At 39.3% G+C, this 25757-nt stretch overlaps 1 long non-coding RNA gene across 1 annotated transcript in view; it reads left to right on the top strand.

The window, feature by feature from the left end:
- The window catches only part of LOC149128297 (uncharacterized), a 134320-nt gene extending 109203 nt beyond the window's left edge, over positions 1-25117 (top strand). Inside the window, exon 4 of the long non-coding RNA XR_016216790.1 lies at positions 24553-25117. This is a non-coding gene — a long non-coding RNA (uncharacterized LOC149128297). The remainder of the gene's footprint in view (positions 1-24552) is intronic.
- Positions 25118-25757: the final 640 nt, after the last annotated feature.

Raw genomic sequence — 25757 nt, forward strand, 5'->3', positions numbered from 1 at the left:
CTACCTCTCAGATTTTACTCTTTCATCATGGCTTTTCAATGAGACTGGGTACATACCTTTTGATGTAGTTACCCCACTCCTGTGATTTTAAACTTTCTTAGGGCTTACTTGCTCCCTACACCCATGGAGTCACCCATTATTGGATGCCTGTAACCATGTTTACTTTCCACAAGAATGTTCACTAATTTAGTCATAGTTGATTAGACAACTGAAAGGCATCCAGTTCTAACTGAACCAACATTTCCCTCCCCAGGAAACTGCATTTAGCACTAACTCAGTGGAGTACCATTCTGGGCTTGTCTTTTGAACAAGAATTAATAGCACTGCTGTGTGCTATCTTATGGAAAGAAGAGAGGAAGGGCATCCAGAGTAAGGAAAGGAGGGAGAGAACTCCCTAAAAATTCTGACACTTTTCAATTCCCTTATTAATTTTTTTTAGGTTTATCTATGCAGACACAGCTACATTGTCGCTCCCCCTCCTCGTGGAGGAACGACACTAAACCCTGCCTAGGCTTCATATCCGAGTCACGGCACCATTATGTCGCTCCCCGTCTTCGCGGAGGAACCACACAGGACCCTGCGCTGTTCTTTTGTCTGCTCGGCCCTCCCTGGGTTTGCTGCTGGTTCTTCCCGGGTTGGCTACCGACCCTTCCACCTCCGTGGAAGGGCGGTTCCCCCTAGCCACTTTCCCCACTTCCACGGGGGAGTGGCACACCGCCGGCCGGCTCTCTCGGGGGCTGCTCAGATGTTCCTCAGGTGTTCTTGGTGCATGTTGTCTCTCTCCTCCTTTATAGTCCTCTTCCACCAATCCCAACTCTGCTACCCACACGCCGAGCACGCTGCTCTCCTCCAATCAGGAGCAAGATCAGCTCCTGCAGCTCAGTCAATCAAATTTGCGAGAGGCAGCTTCGTAGAAGCTGTTTACTCCTCTCCCAGCGCCATATTGTGGGAGAGCAGATACATAGAATAAGTCTTAATTCGAGTAACAGTCTAGTCTGAGTTGCTCCCCACACTACATGTTTAAAATAAATTTTGCTGTTTTGTTTAGACTAGAGCCAAAGGATATATAACAAATCATCCTTTTCTTACACTCTAAAATAATGGCTCAGTCTCAAGGCTTGGGACAAAAGGCAGTATTTTGGTTCTAAAATGCATATAATTGCAGAGGCTGTGGTTAGCAGATTTCTCTGAGGATCTACTGGTACATTATCCTTCAGTGATATGGTTTTGTTCTACAAAACCGTTATCTTCAATTATTCTTTTTACTTTCACTGTTAGAGGGTTCTACATCTTCATATGTTGCCTTCTAGCATGCATTCCATGGGATGAGTGTATCTCTCTTGTTGATATTGGATTTGACTTTTCAACATGCTTGATTCATGGAATGACACATGTCAAAGCCTTATGAGGTACTGTAAGTTTCTATCATCTTTCTTTCTGATTTACCTGTGCTGTGAGAATATCACTTTCTAGGATTTTGTTGTTCTTTGGTGTGGATGCCAGAATGCAGACATGGAAAATGCTCACAGTCTACCTACAGTAAGTAAAAAATAAACTTTTGTTCTTGTCAGCCTGAAATTTTATAACCAATACCTCCAGGCAATGAAGTAGGAACATGGGGAGAAGGAATATACCATTTTGGAAACACAATGAAGGTGAAACTTTTGGAGGACAGAGAATAACACTTAGAGAATGGGATACTTTTACTTCCTTGTCCTCATCCTCAGCAATTGTGGGATCTTGCCCTTGTGTTGGCTATTCAGGTAGAGAGACTTGAACAGAAATCATATGGAGGGAGTGATCTTCACAATGACAGAAGGCCAGGACTAAACTATTCCTCCAAGTTGTAGTTGTAGGCAAAATGTTTTAGGAGAAAGATCCTACTGACAGTACCTGGATGGGAAATTAGATAAGGGACTACAATTTTGTAGAGAATATTGCCAGTGCCATAGGAAGGTGGCAAGACTGAAAAAGAGGGACTTCCTTTTGAAGAACATAGCTGAACTCCACCAATTTGGATGTGGTCGGTAAAGCAGAGAGCTTTGGTAGTGAATAGTCTCAAACCAGACAAAACAATGTGAACTCAGATATTTTCTAGTCTGACTCATCACATGAGACTAATATTAACCAAAGATTCTTAAGGGAGTCCTACATCCAGAAACTAAAGAAAGACAATGACCATAGAGGAAACACATAGAAGTATAACACCTGTTAGAAGATCAGATTCACAAAGCAAAAATAGATGAGGATCAGTCTTATCAACAAAATACGTGAGAAGGGCACAAAGGCAAACTACAGTGAAGTAGGAAGACAAGGCCAAAGGACATTCAAAACAAACAGAAGAAATTTAAAGAGCTAGCGAGTCTAAGTCTAAACTTATCAATGGTGACTTTGAGAATTTTCTTCAACTTAAAGATACCTATGGACTGAATGGATCAAAAAGGATCCAGTGATATGCTGCCTACAAGAAATGCACTTCACCAGTAAAGACATGCAGACTGAAACTGAAAAAAGATATTCTACCCAAATGGAAAATAAAAGTGAGTGAGAGTACCTATACTCCTGAGACAAAAGACTTTAAGACAAAAACTGTAAAAAATGACTAAAAATTACTATACAACGAGCAAGGGATCAATTAAACATAAACAAATTTATATGTTTATAATTATTCATTGTAATTGTATAAATGCTAGATCACCCAATTCTATATGGTGGGGAATTTCAACACCCCACTTTCATAAACAGACAAAAATATCAATTAGAACTAAACTGTACTATGCATCAAATAGACTTAACAGATATTTGCATTCACCCAACAGCTGCAGAATACACATTATTTTCATTAGCACATGCAAGATTCCCTATGTTAGACTATATTAGGATGTAAAACAAATCTCAAAAACATTAAAAAGCATGTAATATATGTTTTATTATCACATTGGACTAAAATTAAAAATCAACAATAAAAGAAACTTTAAGAATTACAAAAATACATGGAAATAGAACAATATACTGTTAAACAAACAATGGGTTGTTGAATATATAAAAAGGAAAATTTTAAAAATTTCTTGAAGCAAATAAAAATGGAAACACAGCCTACCCAAACTTATGGTTTATGGTATAAGTTACACCAAGAGGGGAGAAATAGAAAGACCTTTAAAAAATAACCTAACAATACATTTTAAGGATGCAACAAGGCAGGAGAAGTCAAACACAAAACTAGAAGAAGGAAAGAAATAACAAAGATCAGAGAAGAAATAAGTGAAATATAGACTATGAAAATAATACCAAAGATGAGTGAAAAAATAACTCATTATTGAAAAATCAACAAAATATACAAATATACAAAATTGACAAAACTTTAGTTAGACAAAAAGAAAAAGAGGTGATACTTAAATAAGTAAAATAAGCAATGAAAAAGGAGAGTTGACAATTGATACCATGGAAAAACAAAGAGTCATTAGGGACTACTATGAATTGCTAAATGTGAACAAATTGAAAACCTAGAAGAAATACGTACATTCCTGGACACACAAAAGCTACAGAAATTAAGCTAGGAAGACACAGAAAATGTAAATAGACCAATAATGAATATTGAGATGGAATTATTAATAAAAATCTTCCAATAAAAAAGCCCAGCTAGATAACTTCACAGCTGAATTCCACAAACTTTTAAGGAAGAACTAAGACCAATTATTCCTCAAACTCTTCCAAAAATTTGAAAGGAAGGAAACTTCCAAGCTCATTTTTTGAGGTCACAATTACCCTGATAGAAAAACCAGAGAAGGATGTAACAAAAAAGGAAACTATAAACCAAAGTCCCTTATGAACACAGATGCAAAAATTCTCAACATAATATCAGCAAGTGGAATCTAACTGCATGTCAAAAAGATGATTCATAATGATTGAGTGTTATTACCCAAGAGTGTAACCAATGGTTCAGCACACACAAATCAATAAACATAATGAGTCAATCTGAAAGAATAAAGTATAATGATCATATGATCATCTCAGTAGACACAGAAAGGCATTCAATAAATTTCAATATCTTTGATGATAAAAACCCTGATTCAATTTGAAATAGAGGGATTGTACTTCCACTTGATAAAGGTGATATATGGAAAACCCATAGGTGACAGTATACTTAATGGGGAAAAGCTGAATGCATTTCCTCTAAGACCTAGAAGAAGACAAGTATATCTACTGTCATCACTCTTACTCAGTAAAGTTTTCTTTTAAAGATTTTATTTATTTATTTGACAGGTAGAGTTACAGAAAGTGAGAGGGAGGGCCTTCCCTCCGTTGGTTCACTCCTCAAACGGCCGCCAGAGCCAGAGCTGCGCTGATCCGAAGCCGGGAGCCTCTTCCAGGTCTCCCACATGGGTGCAGGGGCCCAAGGACCCGGGCCATCTTCCACTGTTTTCCCAGGAAACAGCAGAGAGCTGGACGGGAAGAGGAGCAGCCGGGACCAGAACCGGCATCCACATGGGACTCTGGCGCTGCAGGCGGAGGATTAACCCACTGCACCATGGCGCTGGCCCCATCTTATTCAATAAAGTTCTGGAACTTTTAGCCAGAGTAGTTAGTCAATAGAAAGAAATAAAAGCCATACAAATAGGAAGAGAAATAGTCAATTTATCCCTGTTTGCAGGTGATATGATTCTCTCTGTAGTAAAATCTAAGTACTTCACCAAAAGACTGTTAGAACTGGTAGATGAATTTAGCGATGTTGCAGGATACAAAATCACCACATAGAAATCAGTAAACATAAAACCAGAAACTACAAAACTACTGGAGGAAAACAGAAGAAACATTTTAAGACACAGATATAGGGGGCCGGCTCCCTGGTGCACTAGGTTAATCCTCTGCCTGCAGCACCTGCATCTCATATGGGCGCCGGTTCGAGTCCCGGTTGCTCATCTTCCAGTCCAGCTCTCTGCTGTGGTCTGGGAAAGCAGTGGAGGATGACCCAAGTCCTTGGGCCCCTGCACCCATGTGGGAGACCAGGAAGAAGTACCTGGATCCTGGCTTCGGATCAGCACAGCTCCAGCTGTTGTGGCCATTTGGAGAGTGAACCAATGGAAGGACGACCTTTCTGTCTTTCTCTCACTGTCTGTAACTCTACCTGTCAAAGAAATAAACAAACTCTTTAAAAATTTTTTTAAAAGTTAAAAAAAGACACAGATCTAGGCAATGGTACACGGACAAAGAGCTGAAAGCACAGGCAACAAAAGCAAATACAGACCAGTTGGGATCATTTCAAACCAAGAAGCTTCTGCACAGCAAAGAAAACCTACAGAGTAAAGAAGCAACCTACAGAATGAGAAAAATATTTCCAAACTAATCATCTGACAATGGATTGATATAAAGGATACATTATGAAGTGAAACAAAAAGTTAACAACACAAAGCCAAACAATCCAATTAGGAAGTGAATAAATGATCTGACTATATATTTATCAAGATAAGAAATACAAATGGCCAAGTAACATGAAAAAATACTCAAATCATTAACCACCAGCCAAAAACAAATCAAAACCACACTGAACTCTCCTGCTGCCCCAGTTATAATGGCTATCATTAAAAAGATAAAAACAACAAGTTCTGGTACTGATTTGGTGGGCAGGGAACCCTAACACATTGTTGGTGGGAGTGTAAATGAATATAGTCATTATGGATAATTGTATGGAGATTCCTTATATAACTAAAGATAGATCCACCATATGATATAGCTATCAAAGAGATATCTTCATTTCTACTCTTTATTGAAGCACTATTCACCTCAGCCAAGATATGGAATCAACCTAGGTGTGCCCACTGATGGATGAACTGATAAAGAAAATGTTGGGGCATGGTAGAGTTAGAAATGTGCCAGGGGACTCCAATTCAATTCCATCAAGGTGGCATGTACCAATGCCATCTCACTAGTCAAAGTGATCAATTTCAGTTCACAATTGATCATAATGATAGGACTAAGAGTCAAAGGGATCACATAAACAAGACCAGTGTCTGCTAATACTAACTGATAGAATCAAAAAAAGGGAGAGAACAATCCATCATGGGAAGCAGGATACATAGCAGACTCATAGAATGGCAGATGTCCTAAATAGCACTCTGGCCTCAGAATCAGCCCTTAAGACATGTGGATCTGGCTGAAAAGCCCATGAGAGTATTTCAGGCATGGAAAGCCAAGACACTCTGGAAAAAGAAAAAGAGGACCTAAATGAAAGATCTCCACAAGTGAGATCCCAGTGGAAAGAACGGGCCATCAAAGAAGGAGGTACCTTTCTCTGAAGGGAGGAGAGAACTTCCACTTTGACTATGACCTTGTCTAAACAAGATAAGAGTCAGAGAACTCAAAAGGCCTCCATAGCCTTGGCAACTCATGACTCAGCCTAGGGTGATTACTGACGTCATAAACAAGAGTGTCAATTTGTTAAGTCAACAACAGGAGTCACTGTGCACTTACTCCTCATGTAGGATCTTTGTCCTTAGTGTGCTGTACATTGTGATTTAATGCTATACCTAGTACTCAAACAGTATTTTTCACTTTGTGTTTCTGTGTGGGTGCAAACATTGAAAGCTTTACTTAATATATACTAAATTGATCTTCTGTATATAAAGATAATTGAAAATGAATCTTGATGTGAATGGAATGGGAGAGGGAGCGGGAGATGCGAGGGTTGCTGGTGGGAGGGAAGTTATGGGGTGGGGAGAAAGCCATTGTAATCCATAAGCTGTACTTTGGAAATTTATATTCATTAAATAAAAGTTAAAAAAAAGAAAATGTTGGGGCTAGTGCTGTGGTGCAACGAGTTAAGCTGCTGTTGTAATGCCAGCATCCCATGTTGGAGTGATTGTTCGAGTCCCAGCTAGTCTGCTTCCAATCCAGCTTCATGCTAACGTATCTGTGAAGGCAGCAGAGGATAGCCCAAGTGCTTGGGCTCTTGCCACCCCATATTGGAAACAAGAGTGTTGTTCTTGGCTCTTGCCTTGGCCTGGTGAGACCTAGCAGTTGCTGCCATTTGGGAGCATACTAGTGGATGGAGGATCTCTCTCTGTCTCCCTCTTTGTTGCTCTGCATTTCAAAGCAATCAATCAATATTAAAAAAAGAAAATGTGTTATGTATACAGTAGCATATTAGCCAGCCATAAAGAAGAATTAAATCCTTCTTTATGGAAAATAAGAAATAGATGTAACTGTAGGACATTAAGTGAAATATTCATTAGGTAGACACAGAAAGACAAAATACATGTTTTCCCTTATGTAGTAGCTTTTAAAAAAGGCAAACAGAATGTAGAATGGTGATGACTAGAGGTTGAGAAATATAGGAGGAGGAGGGGGGAGGAAGACAATGGGTGCCCAATCACAGTAAAATAGAAGGAATATATTCCAGTGTCTCACAGAACAGTGGGATTACTACAGTTCACAACAACCAATTAATACATTTTATGAAGAACTAGAAAAGTAGAGCGTGAAGACTCCAAATATGAAAAAATTATAAGGAGATGGAATTCTGACTGTTGTGATTTCACCTGTACATTTATAAATCTTAAAATGTCAGACTGTACCCCATAATTGTGTATAATTACTATATGCTAAGAAAAAGCTATAAAGTGTTTGTGGAAAGTAAAAAACTACAATAAAAAGAATGAATGGCAGAAAACATCTCAAAACTGGGCAAAAATACAAACATCGGCTAAATGAATTTAGAGGTCTCCTAGCAAATTCAAACAAAAATAGAGCTCACTAAGACACAGCACAACACACTATCAAAAATAAAAGAAAAAGAAGAAATTCCGAAAGTTTTGGGAGAAAAGAAGTGTATCAGATTCAAGGGAGCCCCAATACAGGTATCAGCCAGACTCCTCAACAGAAATCTAGTAGGTCCGGAGTATGTGGGATGGTGTACACAAAGTGCTTAAAGAGGAAAAAAAGCCTTGCCAACCAAGGTTATTTTTCTGAAAAAGTACTTCAAACTGAGGAAGAAATAAAGACTTTCCCAACAAACAAAAGGAGAGGGAATTCATTACCACTAGACTTGCCTTGTAAGAACTGTTAAAAGGGAATACTTCAAGCTAAAGTGGAAGGTTGCTAATTAGAAATAGAAAAACATGAAAGTATAAAACTCACTGGGAAGATCTCATATACAAATTCATAGCACTGCAGTACTTTAATGATGATGTGTAACAATTTACAATTCTAGTATAATGTTGAAAGACAAACTACTAAGATAATTATAGCTAAGTTAACCTGTTAATGGGTTGTGTAACATAAAAAGATGTAAATTGGAACATCAAAAACAGAAAGTGTGGTGAGGGGAGTAAAAGCACAGAGCTTTTGTATGTGAGCAAAGTTAGGCTGTTCTCAGTTTGAGACAGACTGGTGTAGTTATAATGTTTTAGGCAAGCCTTATGGTAATTACAAAGCTAGAATCCATGGTAGGTAAGCAATAGATTAAGAGAACACACCACAACAAAATTCAACAGATCACAGAGAAAGACCACTGATTGGTGTAAGGGATCAGAAGAACTACAGCACAGTCAGAAAACAATTACCAAATTGTCAACAGTGGGGCCAGTATTGTGGTGCAGCAGATTGGCCCACCACTTGCAATGCTTGCATTCCTTACGGAGCACCAGCTGATTCCCAGGTGCTCTGCTTCCAATCCAGATCCCTGCTGATCTGCCTGGGAAGGCAGCGGAAGATGGCCCACGTCCTTGGTCCCCTGTCATCCATGTGTGAGATCTGGATGGAATCCAGGCTCCTGGCTTCTGCCTGGCCCATCCCTGACTATTGTGGCCATTTGGGGAGTGAACCAGAGAATGGAAGATCTCCCTGCTTTTACCTTTCTCTCTCATTCTGTCACTGTGCTTTTCAAACAAACAATAAATCTTTAAAAATTGACAGTATTGTTGTATCTATCAATAACTACCTGAAACACAAATGGATTAAATTCTCCAGTCAAAAGACACAGAGTGGTTGACACAGAGTGACTGAATAGATAAGCAACCCTAATATTTTGCTGCCTACAAGAAGCTCATTTTGCCTTTCGTGTATTTTGAAAGTAAAGGGATGGAAAGAGACACTCCATGCAAATGGAAATCACAGAAAGTATGAGTAGCTGTACTAGTATGCAATAAATGGACTATGTCTAAAACTGGAAAACGAGCTAAATAAAGTCATGACGTAATAATAAAGGAGTCAATACATCAAGAGGATATGAAAATAATAAATATAAATACAGCCAACATCAGAGCACCTAAATATAAGTGGTTATTAATAGTGCTGAAAGAGGGGCTGGCGCTGTGGCATAGCAGGTAAACCTGCTGCCTGTGGTGCCAGCATTCCACATGGGTGCTGGTTCAAGTCCTGGCTGCTCGACTTCTGATCCAGCTCTCTGCTATGGCTTGGGAAAGCAGTAGGAGATGGCCCAAGTCCTTGGGCCCCTGCACCCATGGGAGAGACCCAGAAGAAGCTCCTGGCTCCTGGCTTCAGATTGGCCCACCTGTGGCCATTGCAGCAATTTGGAGAGTGAACTGACGATGGAAGACTTCTCTCTTTTTCTGCTTCTGCCTCTCTGTAACTCTGCCTTTCAAATAAATAAATAAATAAATTTTTTAAAAAAATTGTGCTGAAAGAAAAGATAGACTATAATACAATAATAGTAGGCATCTTTAATACCGCACATTAGCAACAGGCAGATTATCCAGGCAGAAAATCATTGAGGGAACATTGGACTTCAACTTTAGACCAAAAGGACCTAGCAGATATATTCAGAAAATTCCATCCAGTGGCAGCAGAATACACATTCTTCTCAAGCATACAGGGACACAGTTCCGGGTTCCGGATACTTTCTATATTAGGTCATCAAACAAGTTGTTTTAGTCTTCTTTGTGCAACTATAACAGAACACCACAGATTGAGTCATTTAAAATGAAAAGGAATGTATCTGCTCATGGTTCTGGAGGCTGGACATTCCAAGAGCGAAGCAGGAGCATCTGATAGGGCCTTCATGCTGTGTCTTTCTATGGCACAAGGGTATATATATATATATATATATATATAGAGAGAGAGAGAGAGAGAGAGAGAGAAAAGGTTGTCTAACTCATCTGTGAAAATGAGCACAGTTTCATTAATTGATTCATGATGGCAGAGACCACATGGCCAATCGCATCTTAAAGGTTTCATCTCGTAATACTGTTACAATGACATTCATATTTTAACATGAGTTTGAGAGGTGACAAACATTCAAAGCACAGTACTAGTCTTAAAAAAGTTAGGAATTATATCAAGTATGTTTTCCAACCACTATGGAATTAAACCAGAGATCAATAACATGAGAAAAATTGAAAAAGTCAGAAATATGTGCAAATTAAGCAATATTAAATAGCCAGTGATTCAAAGAAGACATCAAAAAGCAAATAAAAAAGTATTGCAAGGCAAACTGCAATGGGCACACAACTTCTAAAAGGATAAGAATCTATATGAAGAAAAATAAAGATCTCAAGTAGAAAAGTTAACCTTATATTGAAAGGAACTAGGGAAAAAACACACAAAAAGCAAGGCCCAAAGTTTGTGGAATAGATAATCTAGAAAAAAATGAACAGATTTCAGGAAATATAAAACCAAGCAAAACTGAATCATTAGTAACTAGAAAATATGAATAGATCAATAATGAAAAAGGAGTTTGAATTGATAAATAGAAAGTAGCAAAGTCTCGCGTCAAAGCTGAGGAACTGACAGCCTCACTGCTGAGTTTTGGCAGATGTCTAACAAGGAGCTAATGCCAATCCTCTTAACCCCTCCCTAAATATTAAAGACAGGAAACACTTCTAAACTCATTTTATGAGTCCAGCATTACTCTGACATCAAAGTCAGACAAGAACTCTGTTGGAACAAAATACTACAAGTCAATATCTATGAACACAGATGCAAAAATCCTCAACAAATTAGTAGCAAACAAACTCAACGCTCTACTAAAATGATCATTCACCATAATCGAGTAGGATTTATTCCTGGGATTCAGGCATAACTAAACATTACAAATCAACATCTGATATACCACGTAAGCACAAGAAGGATAAATATCACAGAAGCGTCTCAATAAGATGCAGAAAACACGATGAAATTCAGCATCCTTTCATGATAAACACTCCTAACAAATTACATGAAGGGATGTACCTCAACACAATGAAGGCTGTATATGGCTAGCCCCACAGCTACCTTCATACCCAACAGTGAAAAGCTCAAAGCTTTTACTCTAAGACCAGGAACAAGATAATGTTCCTTATTCTTATCATTTTTATTCAACATGTACTGGAAGTCTCAGCCAAGGGTCTCCTATGGCAATACAGAATATTAGGATGAAAAGAGAAAACAAACACCGGTTTAAACAGGAACTCAAATTGGGCAGATGCTAGGAACTACAGTCTCCTTCACGGGGCTGCAACTCACAAAGTCATCTCCCCATTCAGCGTTTACTTACTTAAAATGATGGAAGATTCTCCCAGGCAATGCGAGGTAAGCCACCTTGATATCTGAACCACGCTGAACTGTGTAGGATGAGCATGGATCGTCTCAACTCGACTGTTACCAGTTAAAACGTTCCTAGCGATAGGAGCACACAGGATAAGGGGGTCCAGGGTGCCAAGGCAGGGCAAACCTTGACCCGAATGTGATCTGTCTCGGTTCAGGATCTCGGGACTGGTGGTGCCTGGTGGGCGCTGCTTCCTTGACGGTGCCCCTCATCCCCTCTCGTGGGGTTCTAACGCCGCGGTTGTGGCCAAGAGCGTGGCTTGGAGGGCGAGGGCATGGCACGAGAAGACCCGCGTGGACACCTGAGCCGGCTGGGGCTCCCACAGCTCAACCGATGCTGCGGGGTCCCAGGAGGGCGGGGTCGTGGACAGGCGGAGATGCGGCCCTTTTTGGCTGCGTGGGCGTCATCCTCTCCTTGTGCCTGGGCACCCTGCGGGGAAGAGGCAGCGCTAGGCCTCGTGAACTGCAGAGACAGCCCCCTTGGAAGAAGCATCATTATGGGAAACTCCCTCACATCAAGAATGTTTTACACAATAGAGTGGTTGGTTCCAAGGCTGGGAAGAATAGCTAACATGATTGGTCCTCAGTTTATTCTGTCCATCGGAGACGCTCATGCTGCAGAACTTTGAAGGCCAAAGCTATTCCATAATCATAGCCTAGTACTATAATTAGGTACTTCATAATTTAAACTGATTAAGGAGAAGCCAGGGGTGAGATATTTAGAATTTTCCCAGTTGGCGACTTCCATGAAGTTAGGTGCCCTATCTCCCTTTTTCCCTTATGTCTGTTTGGTTATTCCTCTTCCCCAACCCACCTCTTCCTGCTGTCATTAGTTATTAGCAGTGTACAGCACCGGTGTCTGGCACATGGTAAGAATAGATGGGTGAATGAGCTATAGACCCATAAGCTCCTTTGCCTGCCATCCAAAAACTTACTCCAGAATCTAATAGTCTAATGAGAAATAACTTTAGACCTTACACATTCATAGATACCAGAGGGTTACTACAGGGGAGACAGAGTTGGCTAAATACACATCCTTTTGGGGTGGGTTAGAATCTCTAATATATAATTTTCCAAGAAAAGAAAGGACCAAAATCATGCAGGCAAAACAATTAGCACAGTAAATGCCAATAAATGGTGTGCAAATATGTATTTCTGTCCCTAAACTGAAGAAGTACATGTCTAAGACTTCTAAGTCTAGATTCTGAAAAAATTAACAGCAGGGTATCTTGGTGTGAAACAGAAGACTGCGTCCTTTACTTTCTCCTTTCATCATCCTAATTTTAGGCCATTCACTGGTATAAGACTGCATGAATCTGTATTGGCAGACTCTAGGGGATATGTGTGGGAGGGAATTCTAATTTCAGCCCTCATTGTCTCTGATAGTTAGGTGGCATCATTAGTCCTGTACCACTTTGGGAACCCCTAACTCCCATTGAGATTAGTATATTTGATCTTAGTGCTGCATCACCCATTGAAATGGCTGACTGGGCCGGCGCCGCGGCTCACTAGGCTAATCCTCCGCCTAGCGGCGCCGGCACCCGGGGTTCTAGTCCCGGTCGGGGCGCCGGATTCTGTCCCGGTTGCCCCTCTTCCAGGCCAGCTCTCTGCTGTGGCCAGGGAGTGCAGTGGAGGATGGCCCAGGTGCTTGGGCCCTGCACCCCATGGGAGACCAGGAAAAGCACCTGGCTCCTGGCTCCTGCCATCGGATCAGCGCAGCGCGCTGGCCGCGGTGGCCATTGGAGGGTGAACCAACGGCAAAGGAAGACCTTTCTCTCTGTCTCTCTCTCTCACTGTCCACTCTGCCTGTCAAAAAATAAAAAAATAAAAAAAAAAAAGAAATGGCTGACTTACAAAAGCCAGCTCCTCAGGGTGCCTTCTGGAACACCTTAGGGAAGTTATTAGATTATGTTGTTACACGCAACAGATTCATTTCAAAGTTCCCATTTCTCTGAGTCTTCAGACTTCTTCTAACACTTGCAAGTGAAGTTCCAGTATGTCAGGTGACACTAATTGTAATCCCAGTTCCAGCTGGTAACTAATAAACCATTAAGTTGTTCCCAGGTATTTGATTTAAATTTCTGAATCCTGAATAAGGGCAACCTTGACAATGAATTTGACCTAATAGATTCCTGTATTTTTAGGAAGTCTTATGCAATCCAAAGGAAACTTCTTTAATTTGGTGAAAATTATAAACTAAACTCACACTAAATATATATTATGGGTGTCTTAGCTATTTAGGGCTGCTACAACTAAAGCCCATAGATTGGGTAGTTTATAAATAACATAAATTTATTATAGATGTGGAGGCCAGAAGTTCAAGATCAGGGTGCCAGCATGAATGGGTTATTGCAAAGGCTCTCTTCCAGCTTGTGGACTGCCAGCTTCCTGTATTCTCACATAATGGAAAGACAGAGTGGATTCTTTGGCCTGTTTTTATTTTTTAAGACTTATTTATATACTGAAGAATTTACACAGAGAGAAGGAGATGCAGAGAGAGAGAGAGAGAGAGAGAGAGAGAGAGAGAAGGACTTCCATCTGCTGATTCATTCCCCAATTGGCTGCAACGGCCACAGTTGTGCTGATCTGAAGCCAGGAGCCAGGAGCTTCTTCTGGGTCTCTCCCATGGGTGCAGGGGCCCAAGGACTTGGGCCATCTTCTGCTGCTTTCCCAGGCCATAGCAGAGAGCTGGATCAAAAGTGGAGCAGCCGGGTCTTGAACCAGTGGCCATATGGGATGCCAGCACTGCACATGGCAGCTTTACCCGCTACCCCACAGAGCCAGCCCTTTGGGGCTGTTCTTATAAGGGCACTAATCCTATTCATAGGACTCCAGTCTCATGATCTAATCACATCCAAAAGGCTCCACCTCTAAATATCATCACATTAGTGATTAGTTTTCGATAAAGGAAATTTTGGGGAACACAAACTTGAGTTCCTAGCAATGGGGAGACTGAGATTTTTTAATTTGGGGAGAAATCAAAGATGCTCACTATTGCTATTACGATTTATCACTGACCTGGAAAATATTGAAAAATAAAAATAATAAGTAGTGAAAAGCTTGGAAACAAAATGGTAAAATGATATGGATGGTATGATTGTTTATTTTGGAAAGTCAGTGATTTTTACTGAAATGCTATTATAAATAAGAGGATCTTTGTCTAGGTTTAAAAGATCCAAAATCAACCTACAAATACCAGTATCATTTTCTTGTACATCAATAGTACCTAACCACAAAATGTAATAAGATTAAGACCACATTCATTATAGCAAAATTTATAAAGCGTCCAGGTATTAATTTACCCATGTGTACATAAAACCTTTATGGAGAAAACTTTAAAAGCTCTAACTATGGACATAAAAGATAATTCAGATCATCTTAACAAATGGAGTGACTATCCATGCTCTTGGATGTGATGACAATATCATAAACATGAATATTAGTCCAAAATTGGTATATTAATTACATGAAAATTTCTTGGAGAAATTTGATAAATTAATTTTAATAAAAGTTCATGAATACTGTTAGCCTTAAAAAAGAATAATAAAGAAGGACAAACTTGGGCCAGCGCTGTGGTGCAGCAGGTTAAATCCCTGGCCTGAAGCGCCGGCATCCAAAATGGGTGCTGGTTCTAGTCCCAGCTGCTCCTCTTCTGATCCAGCTCTCTGCTATGGCCTGAGAAAGCAGTAGAAGATGGTTACAGTCCTTAGGCCCCTGCACCCATGTGGGAGATCCGGAAGAAGCTCCTGACTCCCGGTTTCGGATCAGCGCAGCTCCAGTGGTTGTGGACATCTGGGGAGTGAACAAGTGGATGGAAGACCTCTCTCTCTGTCTCCACCTCTCTCTGTAACTCTGTCTTTCAAATAAATAAAATAAAATAAAAAGGACAAACATATGCTACAAGTTCCTGAAACATATATGTGGGAGCTTAACATAGGATAAAGATAAAACAAAAATAAATGACAATGGATGAATTATTCAGTAAACATTGTTGGGAAAGCAATTTTTAAAAAAATTTATTTGACAGGTAGAGTTATAGATAGAGAGAGAGACAGAGAGAAAGGTCTTCCTTCCATTGGTTCACTCCCCAAATGGCCGCCACGGCCATCGCTGCGCCAATCCAAAGCCAGGAGCCAGGTGCTTCCTCCTGGTCTCCCATGTAGGTGCAGGGGCCCAAGCACTTGGGCCATCCTCCACTGCCCTCCTGGGCCACAGCAGAGAGCTGGACTGGAAGAGGAGGAACCAGGACCAGAACCCGGCGCCCACATGGGATGCCAGCACCACAGGCAGAGGATTAACCAAGTGAGCCATGGCACCGGCCCCGGGAAAGCAATTTTTCTAAATAGAGATAAATGCTAAACTTAGACTCTTATCATCACATAAAAGGTAGATTTTAGATGTGTGAGGGCTCTAAACAGTAAAAGCAAAACTTAAAAATTAATTGAAAGAAATTTATGACAGGAATACATATAATGGAATAAAATGACTTCAGGAACACAATTGAAATATATTAACCATATGGCAAATAATTGTTGGATTTGCATTAAAAAGAGAAAAACTAGAGTCAGAAAGGATAAAAATGATTGGTAATCAGAAATTCAAACTGAAAAGTAATTATTTACAATAGACTTGTAAGATTGCTAAAAAGCTGGAGAGTTCTAACTGTAGAAGGATGTGGGGTTTGAGCTCCCTCATGTTGTGCTTGGTGGGAGTATAAGCTATAGCAATCTTTCTGGAAGAGCCATCCAGCACTACTTAAGTTCATTACATAGATGCACACAATTTAGTCCACAATTCTGTTCATAGAGAATTTTCCATAAAAGATATATGTATGAACATTCATTGCAGGGTTATTCAAGGAGCCAGAGAATTGGAGGCCACCCAGGTGTCCCTCACTGCGAGGATAAACGGGTAAAGGTGCATTTCATATTCAGAGTTAACAGTTTAGATACACTATTTGCAATCAATATATTTTCAAAAATATGGTGCTGATTAAGAGAAGTACATGTTTATGTGGACACATGTGCATATACAATGCACACTACCCCATCCACATGACTTATGTATACGAACATATGTTTAAATAGAATAGTATGCATTTTAAAATATGCAAACAAAAACATGCATATTCATCAAGTGAGGATGTCAGCGAGATGATGGGCTAGGATATTTTAGCTCTTATTCCAACACAGAAGCATGGATTTTGGCAAACACTCAGAGCCGAGAATGTCTTTGTGGGAGCCACAGAGTCTAGCTGAGGTTCCAGCACACCATGGAATGGGATATCTGAGTGCACACCTTGATGAGGGTAAGAAGAACAGTTTCATTTTATCTGCATCCCTCCCTCCCCAAGAAGGCCTATTTCCTTGCTGAGGGAGGCATCTGACCTCTCCCTTGTGAGATGCTGCCCATGAGGCCCATTTCTGTCTTTTCCCAATCAAAACACTGAGAGTAATGTAAGGGCTAAATCAGAAGGTACAAGTGGGTACAGGAAGGAGAAGGAGTGTGCAGAACTGGTGTGTGGATTTTAAGAGCAGGTGGCAGATCCTGCTAAGCAGCTCACGGACTCCAAGAGGCGTGTCCATGAACCTGCATGATGACTCGCTTGAGGACTCTTGAAGAGCTGATGTGCTGTCCTACCACTCTGGGAAAAATATATGGATATTGCCCCACATACAACCATACACAGTCCACAGTGAGCTCCTACAGATGGCAGTTGGACCTCAACTCAAAATGGGAAAAAAATTTTAAGGCCTGAAACTCTGACTACTAGATGAAAAAAATAGGGAAAATATTCCTAGATACTGGTCTTGGCAATGATTTCTTGGACTTGGCCCTGCAAGCACAGGCCACAAAAATAAAAATACACAAAATCGAAAGCTTCTTTGCAACAAAGGAAACAATAAGCAAGATGAAAAGGCCAACCATATTGTGAGAAAAAATATTTGCAAACCATATATATGACATAGAATTAATAACCAAAATATACAAGGAACACAAACAACTGAGTGGCAAAACCAACAACAACCAAAAAAAAAAAAAAACCCCAACAATTTAAAAATGGGCAAAGGATCTGAATAGACATATTTTAAAAGAAGTCATAGAAATGACTGACAGTTATGTGAAAATGTGCTCAAATCAGTAATCATCAGGGAAATATACGTCAAAAACCACAATGAGATATTGCTTCATACTTGTTAGGATGGCTGTTTTATTTTAAAAACATTTTAGATATTGATGAGGATCTGGAGAAAGAGAATCCTTGGATACTGTTTGTGGGAATTAATTTGGCCAAATATAGAAAACTGTATGGAGATTCCCCAAAATACTAAAAGTAGAACTACCATATTATCCAGCCACGTGACTTCTAGGTATATATCCAAAAGAAACTGAAATTTGGATTTTGAGAGATATTCGCACTTCCATGTTCACTGAAGTGCTATTTATAATAGGCAAATACAGAAACAAACTAGATAGCCTAATGGCCAAATGGATAAAGGATTTGTGGTTTGTGTGTATATATTTCTTTTTTTTCTCTATGTCTGAAACATCACTCAGTCTTCAAAGGAAAAAAGTCATTCCAAATGTGACAGTATGGATGGACTTGGAGTATATCATGTTAAGTGAAACAAACCACAGAAATATAAATACTGTATGGCTTCAATATATGGAATCTAAAATTAGAAGTATGGAGTATAAAACAATGATTACATGGGCTGAGACAAGGGGGAAATAGGTAGGTGTTGACTAAAGGGTACAAAGCTTCAGTTATGGAAAATAAGTTCTGGAGATGTACTCTGCAGTATAATGTCTAGGTAAGTATACTATATTGCATACTTATAATTGCTAGCTAGTAGGGTAAATCATATGTTAAATGTTAAACAAACCAAAATGAAGGGGAGGAAACTTTTGGAGGTAATGGATATCTTTCTGGCTTTGAAACTCACTGAGATGTATGCATTAGCTAGATAAAGCCTTATATATGCCAATTACAGAACATTCTATAGAATAAAATTGTAGTTTAAAAATGCACATTTAACACAAAGAAATGGTTCCTCATGATGGGAGACGATTGAGAGTGAAATGTAGAAATTTAACAGATTTAGTGAGACAGTATCAGTAAAATATTTTATAAGATTGACAGTATGGTAAATGTAATCATTACAGTATCATTTGTGGCTAGGGCATTAGACAAAGATAACTGGACCTTCTGGGAAACTAAAGGCCATACTGCTTTTAAGGAAAGTGTTGGAGTTAATTAGTGGACATTAATTAATGAAGTTTTAATTTTGTAAGGATATGGATGATTCAACATGCCTTCTCCTCAATGACAAAGTTTGCAGATTTCAACAATGCTCATTGAGAAGGAATTACCTAGAAGTAATGTGTTAAGAGTATGGTGTGCTTAGTTATTACTGACCCAGAGAAAACTACCCAGGCTTTGGGGAAGCTTATACTTTAGGCTAATTTTATTCTAATTAAGGAAATAAAGAATTCCTTGAGTTGGCATTTTTCTTTTCTTTTTTTTTTTATTTATTTGACAAGTAGAGTTATAGACAGTGAGAGAGAGAGAGAGACAGAGAGAGAGGTATTCCTTCCGTTGGTTCACTCCCCAAATGGCCGCCACGACCGGCGCTGTGCCAATCTGAAGCCAGGAGCCAGATGCTTCTTCCTGGTCTCCCATGCGGGTGCAGGGATCCAAGGACTTGGGCCATCCTCCATTGCCCTCCCAGGCCACAGCAGAGAGCTGGACTGGAAGAGGAGCAACTGGGACTAGAACCCGGCGCCCGCATAGGATGCCAGACCGTAGGCAGAGGATTAACCAAGTGAGCCACGGCGCCGGCCCCTGGGTTGGCATTTACAATATTGCTCTATCAATACTAGGCTTCTTTCCTTCCTCCCCACCTTGTGTGTAATTACGTCTGTTTTGGAGAACCTGTCCCCATTTCTGGAAGTTTCCAGAGCTGAAATAATTCCTTAACTCAAACTGAAGCAACATTATATTCAACATCTTCTACACAGCAAATATAACCAGAATCATTCATTCTAATTTTTATTTATAGGATGAGGGGGGAAAATCACTGGGACAAACTCCACTAGCGTATTTTCTAGAAAAACTCTTGAAGAAAACAGTGCCTTTCTCTCTTTATTCACGATTAAACTTTTTTATCCCGGACTGAATTCATTATGGTTTTGTTCTTCAACGTGTAACAAAAGGTTCCTTTGTACCATGAACCTGAGGTAAGGTAAAGTGTTAATAAATGGGTCATTAATGGATTCTAGTGGTCTTGTAGTAAGTCATGGAATGATCCTAATACATGACTTTCCCAGTTAAGTCCCTATTCTGACCTGGAGGGTGAAGCAGAGACACAGCAGGCAGAGATTAAGAGCAAGGGCATGATCAACTCAACATACACACTACTCCTCTCAGCATATTCTCTTGTCTGCTGCACATTAAAAAATGTGAATATAATAATTTGCTTAAATGGGTAAAAGTTAAACTGTGAAGTAAAATATATTTTTTGCCATTTTCTTCTTTTCCTTGGGGGGAAAAAAAGAATGTAACGCTATGATTAATAATTACTGTGCTATGGAAGAATTTACAATAAATGAAAAGTAGTTCATTACTTCATTATGGTTTAACAATGCTGCATTTATCCAGCTCCATTTATATGGATTAATTGTAAATAATACGCAAACCAAATTAGCATGAAGACTTTCTTTCTGGGGACTGCGTTGTGGTGTTGTGGGTAAGACCGTCACCTGCAAAGCTGGTATCCCATATGGGTGCCGGTGTGAGACGCAGCTGCTCACTTCTGATCCAGCTCCCTGCTTATGTGCTCGGGCCCCTGTACCCACACAGAGATTTGGAAGAAGCTCCTGGCTCCTGGCTTCAACCTGGCACAGCCCAAGCTGTTGTAGCCATTTGGGGACTGAACCAGCAGATGGAAGATCAATTTGTCTCTCTCTCTCACTCTGTCCCTTCCTCTCTCTGTGTTACTCTTTCAAGTAAAAAACATAAATCTTTTAAAAAAGAGTTTCTTTCTTTATATATTTAATATGTAAATATATTTATGAATAGAACTTGACAATTTATATTTTACCTTTCCTCCAATTAATAATATATGAAAATTTCCCTATGTCTTTAAACATTCTACTACAAATGTATCTTAGTTATCCCACAATGGTATGAATATAATGAATAATTCTCTTTTTTGGAAATTTTGATGTCTTCTCCTTAAAAATAATAACAATGAGCAAATGAGCCTTCTTCTAAGTAAGTATCTCAGTGTACTTCATTGATTAAATTTTTGGAGTAAATTCTCAAGTTTAGAACTATAATTCAATGTCTATGAATATTTTGATAGTTCTTTCATCAAATATTTAAAGATTTTTAGTAGCTTTAAAATATCCTTGATGAACATAGATACAAAACTTCTCATTATAATATGAGGAAATCTAATTCAACACTATACCAAAAGGATCATACAATATGATCAAGTGGGATTTATCCCAGTGATGCAGGGATATTTCAACATTCACAAATCAATAAATGTAATAAATCACATCAACATAAAGGAGAACAAAAACCCTATGATCACCTAAATACTTGTGGAAAAAACATTTGATAAGATTCAACATTCCTTAATGATAAAAACCTCTCAGCAGATTAGGCATAGAAGAAATACACCTCAAAATAATAAATACAGGATGAACTCACAGCCAATAGCCTACTGAATGGGAAAATATGAAAACTCAGAACCCAAACAAGACAAGGATATCCACTTTCACCAATCTTATTCAGTATTAAAACTATTATCAAGAACATTTAGGGAAGAGAAAAAAATAAAGAGGGCATCAAAATTGGAAAAGAGGAAGTAAAAATATCCATGTCTGCAGATGACATGAATTTGTACACAGAAAAATCTAAATACTCCACCAAAAAGCAAAAGATCTCTATAATGAAAATTCTAAAATATAATGAAGAAATCATCAAGGGCCCACAAAAATGGAAAGATACTCATTGCCTATGGTTTGGAAGTATTAATATTGTTAACATATCCAGGCTATCTAAATTTTTCTCTCTTGTTTCCTAACATTCCACTTTCTTTTTTTTTTCTTTTCTTTCTTTTTTTTTTTTTTTTTTTTTTTTTTTTTTTTTTTTTTTTCTGACAGGCAGAGTGGACAGTGAGAGAGAGAGAGAAAGAGAAAGGTCTTCCTTTGCCGTTGGTTCACCCTCCAATGGCCGCCGCGGCCGGGGCGCTGCGGCCAGCGCACCGCGCTGATCCGATGGCAGGAGCCAGGAGCCAGGTGCTTCTCCTGGTCTCCCATGGGGTGCAGGGCCCAAGCACCTGGGCCATCCTCCACTACACTCCCTGGCCACAGCAGAGAGCTGGCCTGGAAGAGGGGCAACCGGGACAGAATCCGGTGCCCCGACCGGGACTAGAACCCGGTGTGCCGGCGCCGCAAGGCGGAGGATTAGCCTAGTGAGCCGCGGCGCCGGCCTAACATTCCACTTTCTATTGGTTCTCTCCTTCCCATAAGCCAGCCTACCTCAGGAACTTCAGAAGAGGGTTAAGACTTAGAAAGTCAGGGCCTGAGATTTGTTTGCTGACTCCAGTAGTTTGCTGTTGTGTAAATGTTGTTTGATTTGCCTTGGACTAGGACCATGAGTTCTGTTTCTGATTGAGTGCATTTACCTAAACTGGGACCACTTTACTACTTGGATATTACTACCCAGGCTCACGAACCTGGTCCCAAGCGTTAATTTCATTTTCTTATGCCATTTGTGTCACACTTATGTGCCTTGATTTTTTCCCCACTGTGGTTCTCTACCTGCTCATGGGCAATACCACTTTCTGCTTACAGTTATTTGACAACGTATACATGTACAGCTTCCAAAGATGAACACCAGTCCTCTCCATGGAGCTAAATGTACAGATTCCCAATTTCTCAGTGTTTTGACTCCAGAATGCCTCAAGTAAAATAAATGCCAAACGGAATTTATCATCCAATCCTTGTTCTATTTTCTCTTCTCATGCACCACTGCTCGTTTGCCCTTGCCAGAAAGTTGAGGGTTACTTCCAGATGGAAACAGAGAATTCTTTTGATATGTTTACCTAAACATATTTCAATACTGTCTTCCTTTCTCCATTTCATGATTTTCACTTGCACAGGCATCACTGAACACATGAGAGTGTAGACACCAGCACAGCAATCGGCTCCTCACTCATCTCCTCAGACACAGTGTGCTAGCCTCATCAAACTCCTTATCCTCTTCAGACTTTCCTCTGATCATGAAATTTTAAAAATTAAAGAATTCACATTTTCTTGAGTTGGGTCTCCATTGTTTCATTCTTTTTCTTGGTGTCCTGAGACTACATCTTTATTCACACAGCCAAATTAACTTTCTTTACCCAAAATGTGTAGATAAAAAATATCCAGAGAATATGGAACTTTGAGAACCTGATCATTTGGTCACTGAGGGTATCTAAATTAACTAAATCTCAATTTTCATTACTGAATTTTTTTGTCACATGCTAAATATCCCTTTGATAATATTACTTTCATTTCAAATTATTTTAATACCTATCACTTATATTCCCAAAGTGCTGGGTAGAGTTTGGTAAATGCTGAATAATCTGGGTTTACTCCTTCTTTTCCAACTACCAATCCACCTTCATTCCCTTACACAATTTGCAATTTTTATTCTCATTGCCTTTCTCCTATCAGATCAATAGTTGACCTACTTTCAGTTAGGTGTGAATGCTTTTGAATGTAATACTGCAGTTGGCCTGGTCCTGGGAGATGCTTGGAATAAGGAAATATGGTTCATTTAGGGCCAGCAGTGTCTGATAAGGGGACCTATTCCATCCCCCTTCACAACATGTTTTAATTTTCTTCTACTCCAAGGTTTCCAGGTGTCAGGGATCTCAATGTTACTTGATAATTAGAGGTCACAGGCCCAGTGAGTCTCCAAATGAAATAGACCTGAGTCAGAAAATGATATATTTACTACTGCATTTTCTCATGAATCTTTGAATATACACACTTTTAGTTCTTAAATTTTAACTGGGAAGAGCTGTTTATATTTTTATATAAAACAAATTTTATTTTATATAAAAACAAATTTGATGTATTTCATAATATAGTTTTAAGAGAGGAGCTGGCGGGGCCGGCACCGTGGCACACTAGGTTAATCCTCCGCCTGTGGTGCTGGCATCCCATATGGACGCCGGATCTAGTCCCGGTTGCTCCTCTTCCAGTCCAGCTCTCTGCTGTGGCCCGGGAAGGCAGTGGAAGAAGGCCCAAGTGCTTGGGTCCCTGCAGCCACTTGGGAGACTGGGAAGAAGCACCTGGATCCTGGCTTCGAATTGGCGCAGCTCTGGCCATAGAGGCCACTTGGGGAGTGAACCAATGGAAGGAAGACCTTTCTCTCTCACTGTCTGTAACTCTACCTGTCAAATAAATAAATAAAAAATTTAAAAAAAAGAGAGAGGAGCTGGCACTATGGCACAGCAGGTTAAAGTCCTGGCCTGCAGTGCCAGCACCCCATATGGGCTCTGGTTCAAGCCCCAGCTGCTCTACTTCCGATCCAACTCCCTGCTAAAGAGGATAATGATAGTTCCTACTCTACCTTCCCTCCATCCCTCAAACCTACCCTCCCTCATCCTTCCTTTCTTATTTTTCTTTTAATTTTTACAGTGATATATTTTAAACTTACTTTATAATCACAAGCTTAACTCTTCACTCAATAAAGAATTCAACAAGCAGTAAATAACTGTTTATCTTCATTTGTATACAGATGAATGTAATCCTGACTTTTGCAGCCCGTATGTATTTAGATGAAACACTAAGGGCAAAAAATTCCCCCTGAAATATTAATCCCCGAGCATAGGTTCATAACAGAATGCAACACTTGCTAATTAGCCAGAGAAATGAATACTCACATTATATGTTGTAGCTTGTATTGTCAATTGTTTTGATCCCCCATTTGGCCACTTTCTTTGCCAGGATCAACTCTACTAACGAGAACATCCACAAATAGACTGAGAGAATGATTCCGCTTTGCTAAGTGCAAGAAGAGATACAAAGACCTTCACAACCTAGAATTTTTAGCAATATAAAGGTAATAAAAATGCAAAATGTTTGGAAATAGAAAAGGAAAATTTGCCTAGTATACTGACACTAATTCAGCACTCACTAGATGATTAGGCATTTGTGCTCAATGTTTTATGTGCATTATTTCATTGAATCCACGCAACAACTCCTTACGGCACATAGCCTTGGCATTTTCATCTAAGAGTAGAAGAAAATGAAACTTGGTCATCCTTTGTGGAACTTGGATGCCTTCCTTTCTCATTCTGACGGAGTTCAAAATTGTGATTTCTGTTTTCTCATATGAGTTTTTCTATAGCATTGTTATTGGTAATTAAATGGCATATCTCATTTTTTCATTTAAATTATGCACATTATTTTCATATGTAATGTTATATTGTTTAATATTTATATAATATTCAAATAGATATACAATGTTATTTAAATTTGCTACACATTTTTGGTTTATTTGACCCTTAATTTGTTTGGACGATTAAAATGGATTTCAAGAAAATTGATTTGTGGTGAATATTGCCAAATTGTTTTCCATATAAATTTCTCCACTTCTGGCAGGAGACCTGAATGGTGTCATACAATATGAAATGTAACCCTAAGATGACAAAAATGTCAATGATGCTTATGATACTAAAAATCCTGAACTGTGAATATCTGCCCCAATTTAAGCTATCATGCTTAAAATCTGTTGAAGAAAAATTAGCCTTCTCTTTTTTGCCCTTATTTAATCTGGTCTTTGAAATCTTCAAGTGTTAATGTATCTCTCTAGTATATCTAGTCTCCTATTACCTTCAGAAACAAGGAGCCTTGAAAACATTTAGCCAATGGCCAAAATACTCACCTTTATTTCCATATCCAACATACAGTATTTAGTTAAAATCAGACACCTCAAGAAAGAGGGAATTTATGGCACATTAGGGGACTTGGGACTTACTTGTCCATTAATGATTCTAGGAGTGTTTTATATGCTAAATGTGAGACTACTGTCAGAGGGACAGCATAAATAAAAGGTATTTGTTAATTCAATAAACTTATTAGAAGTCCATTTAGTGCCAAGAACTGTAATAGGTATTGGGGAGACATAGATAACTAGAGTATATCTAGTA

This window comes from Oryctolagus cuniculus, chromosome 1 (assembly GCF_051225735.1).
Source record: "Oryctolagus cuniculus isolate XC-2025 breed Fujian yellow rabbit chromosome 1, ASM5122573v1, whole genome shotgun sequence".
Classification (NCBI taxonomy): domain Eukaryota; kingdom Metazoa; phylum Chordata; class Mammalia; order Lagomorpha; family Leporidae; genus Oryctolagus; species Oryctolagus cuniculus.